The sequence below is a fragment of the Podarcis tiliguerta genome (assembly GCF_965153285.1).
Source record: "Podarcis tiliguerta genome assembly, chromosome: Z".
NCBI classification, from domain to species: domain Eukaryota; kingdom Metazoa; phylum Chordata; class Lepidosauria; order Squamata; family Lacertidae; genus Podarcis; species Podarcis tiliguerta.
In genome coordinates this window covers 42793487-42800464 of record NC_139553.1, presented here as the reverse complement: position 1 = coordinate 42800464, position 6978 = coordinate 42793487, and the positions used below count along the sequence as shown (strand labels likewise).

General features: G+C 41.0%; 1 long non-coding RNA gene across 1 annotated transcript; it reads left to right on the top strand.

Annotated features, from left to right (window-relative positions):
- The first annotated feature begins 2511 nt into the window (after positions 1–2511).
- Positions 2512–6687, top strand: LOC310669057. The gene is made up of 3 exons (XR_014506998.1): positions 2512–2975; positions 3716–3822; positions 5076–6687. It is a non-coding gene; the product is annotated as an uncharacterized lncRNA (long non-coding RNA).
- The last annotated feature ends 291 nt before the right edge of the window (positions 6688–6978 follow it).

Sequence of the window (6978 nt, the reverse complement as noted above, 5' to 3'; positions counted from 1 at the left end):
ACAATTGAACTAGGTGGACAAAGTCCCCTCCTAACAACCATAAAAAGCTACAGCTTGCAGCTTTCTTTGGTGGAGCCCATGGATGTTTAAAGTGAATGTGGCTATATCTCATTTACGGGAAGGCAAAAGTCCATAAAGTTTTTACAAATCATTTACTCAGGAATGCATTATATAAAGTCTGGAACAAATATAAATTGCAACTGGAACCACAAACCCCCTGGTGGCTTTTGATGCTGGAGGCGCATGTCGTGAAAAAAACTTAATATGAGAACAAACTGGGCATTATATAGACAACTACTGGAGAAAGATCAAGGAAAACTCAGAATAAAACCCTATGAGAAGATGTGACAATATGTGTCAGATAGACGGCAATACCTGCAACTAAGAAGTGTATTTAATTCAGATCTAAAAAAAGGTTTTGCAAAAGAGGATTCTAAACTGAGCACCACAATATTACAAAATAATAAGAAAATAGTGTCTAAAACATATAATATTTTATTTGATTGGGAATTGATGAATGAAGAAATGAAAGAAACTACGATCAAATGGGCTCAAGATGTTGGACATACAACCTCTGTTGGAAATGTGGCAAAGAAGCAGGAACAACAATACACATGTGGTGGGGTTGTGAGGAGACTAAGAAATTTTGGCGAGTAATACATGAGGAAATGTTGAAAATCCCAATTGCTAAAAAACCAGAGGCATATCTCCTAGGCTTGATAGGGAAAGATATACCGCAAGTGGAAAAAAGAATTTTTCTATATGCAACTATGGCAGCCAGGGTAGTGACTTCTTCTAAATGGAAATCTCAAATCTTGCCCTCAAAAGAGGAGTGGATTTGCAAATTAAATGAATATTTAGAACTGGCAAAGCTAACCTCAGTCATATGATATCAGTCAAATCAAAAATTAAAAAAGGAATGGAAATGTTTCAAATATTATATGTTAAAATATTGTTCTAAGAAAGATATGCTAATATGCCTAGAATAAAAATGCAAAGTACATCTATGATTTAGAAAAGAGAAGAGATAAAAGAAATACAAAGAATGATATATTTGGAGAATGCAAAGATAAAGGTGGAAATAGAGATTCAAAGAAGTCAAATTGTAGCGGAGGGAAGCTGCGGGTGAGAGGGGCAGAGTATTATATGATATGTAATATTTACTTTCAGTGTTTCTGGATTGTTTTCAATCTATTTCTCTCTCTTTGTTGTTGTTTTTTTTCCCTGTACTACTTACTTAAACAAAATAAATAAATAAAATTGGGGGGGAGGGGAATAAAAATAAAGCGAATATGGCTAAAAATGTGATCTAACATAAGGTAAGTTCCTATATGCTTAACAGGCTAGGTTCTATGGCTGCTGCTGCTGCTTCTTCTTCTTCTTCTTCTTCTTCTTCTTCTTCTTCTTCTTCTTCTTCTTCTTCTTCTTCTTCCTCCTCCTCCTCCTCCTCCTCCTCCTCCTCCTCCTCCCCCTCCTTGTTTCATAAATCACCTTCCTTATATGCCTCAAGGTGATTTACAGGCACCGTATGGAAACAGCGTAAAACCATTTTGAAAACAGTGCAAACCTCCCCTGAAGATAAGTTTTAAAACAATGCAAAATGAACACCTTGAAACAGGGACCTATTTATCTGGCTGAGAAAGCCTGTCGAAACAAAAATGTCTTCAGTTGTTTCTGTAAAGTACGGAGAGTGGGCGACTGTCATATCTCAACAGGGAACATCTTCCACTAAGCAGGTGCTGTCATGCTGAAAGCCCTGCTCTGAGCTACTGCAGAGAGGGCTTCTGATACCTGAGGGACTTCAATGAAAGACATTCCTGTAGAATGCAGTGGGAGCAGGTGCGTAAGGTGGTCTCCAGTTGGCCTGCCTGTCTAATGATGAGGGATTCCCTTCCATAGATGCTCAGCATGAATCAAGCAAGCAGGGAAAAATGATCTTGTGAAATCAGTGTATACAACTGTACATACACCTGGTTGTATTGCATTTTGCTCAACGGATGCTTAGGAATTCCCATTTGGGTTAGGGTTAGGGTTAGCTGATTCTTGGGCATACATTTGACAAAATAGGCACTTCAGCTGCATACATGATATGCCTTCAAAACATATTAAAAAAACATTCCCTCTGCCATCAGGGGCGCTGTAATTTGTTAAGGGTGATGGGGATGTAATGCTATGCAGGGGTGGACTACAGTGCCCAGAATTCTTTGAGGGAGGAAATGTACCTTGAATGTGCTTTAAATGTATAATGTGTATGCAGCCATGGATGATGATGATGATGATGACCTTATTAAATTTCTATCCTGCCCTTCCTCCCCAAAGGGACGAGGCCAGAAAACAATCAAGCAGGAAAACAATGCGACTAAAATAAAATTGTAATATATTTAAAACATCTGAAAGGAATTAAGAACATCCAAAAAAATAAAAATGGTCATATACCCTCATAAGTAATAGTGGATGGATCTAAACACGGGAAAATAAACGCTATAAATAAGTCAGAAATGAGAGGGGGAAATATCTATGGAAAATCGTGTTTTAAAATTTCCTGCTCTCTGTCGTCATCTGATGTTGCATGTTTATAGCTCATTCAAATCACTATTGCTTTCCTAATGTAGCTGAGTCCAAGTTTCAATGAGGCCAGGATCAATAATATTTCAGCCACCAAATGCCTGGGTGAACAGGAATGCGCTGCTGATTTGCGTCCCCCTGTGTTTCCTGTTGCACTGCTAATATGTGTCCGTCCCCCCATTATAATTCAAGCCTTCCATTTCCAATTGCAGTGTTCTGAGGTGATATTTGGAGCTTACATTTGGTGGAGTTGTTTTTGCTATTTATTTTGCATTTTTTGTTTTGATGCTTTTTCAGTTAATTTGTTTTTGTGACTGTGTGGATCCCAGTTCAGCTACTGATTGATTGATTGATTGATTGAGTGACTGTGGAAATGAATAAATTCCAAACAGTGACTATCATCAATGCAGGTAAGAAATTTTTTAAATTTCTATTTTATCATCTACAATACTGCTTCATTTATTTTATAGCACAGTACATTGTTTATTGCTTTCATTTTATGGATCAATGGTCTCATAAAATAGTAAAATTCATGTTAAATTGCTGTTTTAGGGGTTGTTTTTAAAAGTTTGGAACGGATTAAGCCGTTTTACATTACTGTCTATGGGAAAGTGCACCTTGGTTTTGGAATGCTTTGGTTTTGGAACAGACTTCCAGAACTGATTAAGTTTGAGAACCAAGGTACCATTGTAATGAGGTAGATAGATACACCACACCTGGGAAGACCAGCCAACCTACACCATTTTACAATACAATTACCTGCAAATTGGGTAATACAATGTACATCATCTTTATGTATGAAGCTTGGATGAAGCAGCTTCTTCCCACCATGGCTGGCTGCATATTCACCAACATATTACTTCCCCTAAAGAATCCAGGGAACTGTAGTTTATTATGGGTGCTGGGAATTGTAGTTCTATGAGAGGTAAACTACGGTTCTTGGGATTCTTTGTGGGGAAGCGTTTTGCTTTAAGTGTATACATAGCCCATAATTTCAACTGATGGTGGCTGCTTGCTCAGCCAAATGCCTTTCCAGCGTCATGCAGTTTGCTTAGGGTAGTTGCTTTGTATAAATCAATTATTCCATCAAAGCTACTGCTGGTACTGCAAACTAGCTTGCATTAACTTGGATGCCTTTTGTGTCTTAAAGGAACACCCATGCATTTGATGTATAGCCAGGAAATCTAAAGGAACATCTACAATGAGAGGGAAGCACAACTGCATGAAGGCTGCACTTGTAACCCTGTCTACTTAGAGGTAAGTCACATTGAATTCAATGAATGGGAAACAAACATAGTCAGTAAAAAGTAAGCTGATAAAAAGACTAGCAAATAAAGTCAGGAGACAAGCAAATTCTCTACGGTGTTCACAGCTGTTAGTTTCATAGAATTGCCCTTCCAAACAGATGGCAAAAAATGGGGGGTTGATGCCTCCATGTCCTCTAGGCATAACAATTACAAAAATGCAATAGAGGATGCAAGTACAACATCCCTGAAAGATGTGACTACAGATGCCGAAATACCTCCAGTGAAGGATAACTTCCCCCTGCCCCCCTGAGGCAGCTTGCTCCACTGTTGAACAGCTCTTACCATTAGGGAGTTCATGGAGGGTAAGGCTATTGGTGGCTACTAACCTTGATGTCTTCATGTTCTACCTCCACTGTTGGAGGCAGTAATGCTTCTGAATACCATTTGGCGGAAACTGCAGGAGGGGAGAGGGCTCTTGTGCTCCTGCCTTCAAGTTCCCAGAAACATCTGGTTGGCCGCTAGGGGAGTGGAGCTGCGCACACAGTAACCCATTTGTAGCACAATAGTTTAGTTTTTCTCAGTCTGGGCTCATTAATGCTCTTCCTCAACATGCTGCTTTCCATCTAGATTGATGGGTGTGGTTGTTGGATATCCATTTGATTAGGTTATCCATGCCTTTACGCCCCCTGCACATGCCCAGGTGAATAAAGATGGAAGTGGTCATTACAATCTTGGTGTACATCCACCCACGATGTCATTGGGCAGAACTGCCTGCATCTGCTTTCAAATGGACACACTAAGGGGCAATGCAGAATTAATTTGAAATGAGCTTTCATTCTCAGAATAAAACCAGCTTCTCAGGAAGTGCGTCTTAGGGGCAAAAATATGCAGCGAAACTAGCTTGGCCAGAGCTGTTCAGCAGTGGAACAGACTCCCACAAGAGGTGATGGACTCTTCTTCTATGGAGGTTTGTATGCTGAGGTTGGATGGCCATCTATCAGGGATGCTTTAACTGCTATTCCTGCATTGCAGGGGGCTGGACTAGAGGACCCTTGGGGTCCCTTCCAACTCTAAGATTCTATGATTCTATGGGTGCAGTCTATATAAGGGGTGAAGTGCTGCATCTCAATGGATTCTAGAATAAAATGTCATGTGTGCCCATACATCAGGGTTCTTCTTATGTTTTAAATATTTGCTTTTTGTTAGGAAGTCACTCCTAATAAAGTTGGTAAAAATATCTTTCCCTTCTATTTCCACACCTAGGTTCTAGACCTGCCCTCTGGAACAACAGAGAACAAGCCGGCTACATCTTCTATATGACAGCAGCCCTTCAGATATTTGAAGGTTGCTATCTTGTCTCCCCTTAATTTTCTCTTCATAGAGTTTATGTTGGGGTTACATTCCAGGCCCCCATGTGCATAAGTGAAATGCACGTGAGTGGGGAGCTTCCTGCAGTACATATAGCCTCCTGTCCAACAGCTGTTGTGCAGGGTAGCATGGCAGCAGCAAGAGCTCCTGCATGCCATTTTGTAGCTGTTGGGGTCTCTTTTTTCTGGATGTTCGGCTCACTGATGTCCTCTTCAGGCTCTTCAGAAGGGTCTCCTTATGAGCCACAATGTACTTTCCAGCTCTCTCCCACCATTTCTGGTTAGAATTGTTTTCATTTTTAATTGTGTCCAAGCACCATGCGTATACGTGGTCACGTGCGAGGTGATGGCATGTAAGTGTGGGGATGCCTGTACTCTCATTTTAAAATGCACAATTTGTGTTCATGTAGGCTGTGTATTTTTCCTTTTCTCTCTGCTGTGCCTGTCTTTAGAATCCTGTGCTGCATATAACATTGTGTATATTACCCCCAAAACTGCACCAATTTCAAGAGGACTTAAAAAATAACAATTGGCAAACTGATAAGAAAATGTGAGGAACTAAGATAAAGATTGGAAAAATGGGAAAGTGGGAGAAACCAGAATTAACTGATTTGCCAATCTCTGTCCAAGGGGAAGGCCTGAGCTCAACAGCCAAGCATCAGTTTCCCACGCAGAAGGTCCCAGGTTCAGTTCTTGGCATCTCCAGGTGAGACTGTGAATGTCCCCCATCTGAACCCCTGGAGAGCTGCTGCCTGTCAGTGGGACAATGCTGAGCTAGAGGAATTTATTGTCAGACTTAAATATAAGGCAGCTCCCTATGTTTCCAAAGCAGCACCTTGTCAGCCTGCCAGCACTCTCTGACTTATCCAGATCCAAGGCTTTGCAGCTGGCGCATATTTTAATGCCAAATGACTGGCACCATTGATGTTGGAACACATAGTCTCTTGGTGCCCACACTGCTTGCACATTCATTTCAGTATGTCGCACTGTGTAACTACTTTTTGCTGTTGTTGCAACTTAAGTTTATATCTCCCCAAAGGTATTTACCCCACTCCCAGAATTCACACAGAGGAGAATGTGGGTCCCCTTTGCCAAGCAGCCGTCTGCCTGATAAAATTAAGAAGAAAAACAACAGAAAGAGAAGCAGGGAGACCTCCTGTTAATTTACTGCCCTGAAACAGTCAATTAGAGACTTGCCAAACTGTCTGGCATTCGTTCCAAGTCCTTTGAAATGCCAACCCCCAAATGAAAGATGGAGGAGAGGATATTGCCTGGCTCTTTCCAAGAATTGGCCCAAACAGCAACCACAATGTGTCAACTTGCGAGCTGGGGCTAGTTTTGCTGATAGCAGAAATAAACGCCTGTTGTTTGTCAGAAATTGGGTTCAATTTTCCCAACAATAGTGTTGCTTCCCATGCTACACTAGTCTCACATGCTACTTCCAGAAGTGTCTGGAATTTAGTAATGCTCTGTGTGTTCTCTCTCTCTCTCTCTCTCTCACACACACACACACAGCCTGAATCTCTAATTGAAAGGACATGCGTTTACATCTAAGAAGTCTTGAGGGAATATTTGGATAGCTCAGTCTCCATTGGATAGCTCAGCTGGTGGAGCATGAGACTCTTAATCTCAGGATTATGGGATTGAGTCCCACATTGGGCAAAAAGACTCCTGCATTGCAGGGGGTTGAACTAGATGACCTTTGTGGTCCCTTCTAACTACAATTCTGTAAGATTCTATGAATCCACAGCTAGAGTAAAATAGCTGAATCACACTGACATTTGCCAAGGACAGTAAAA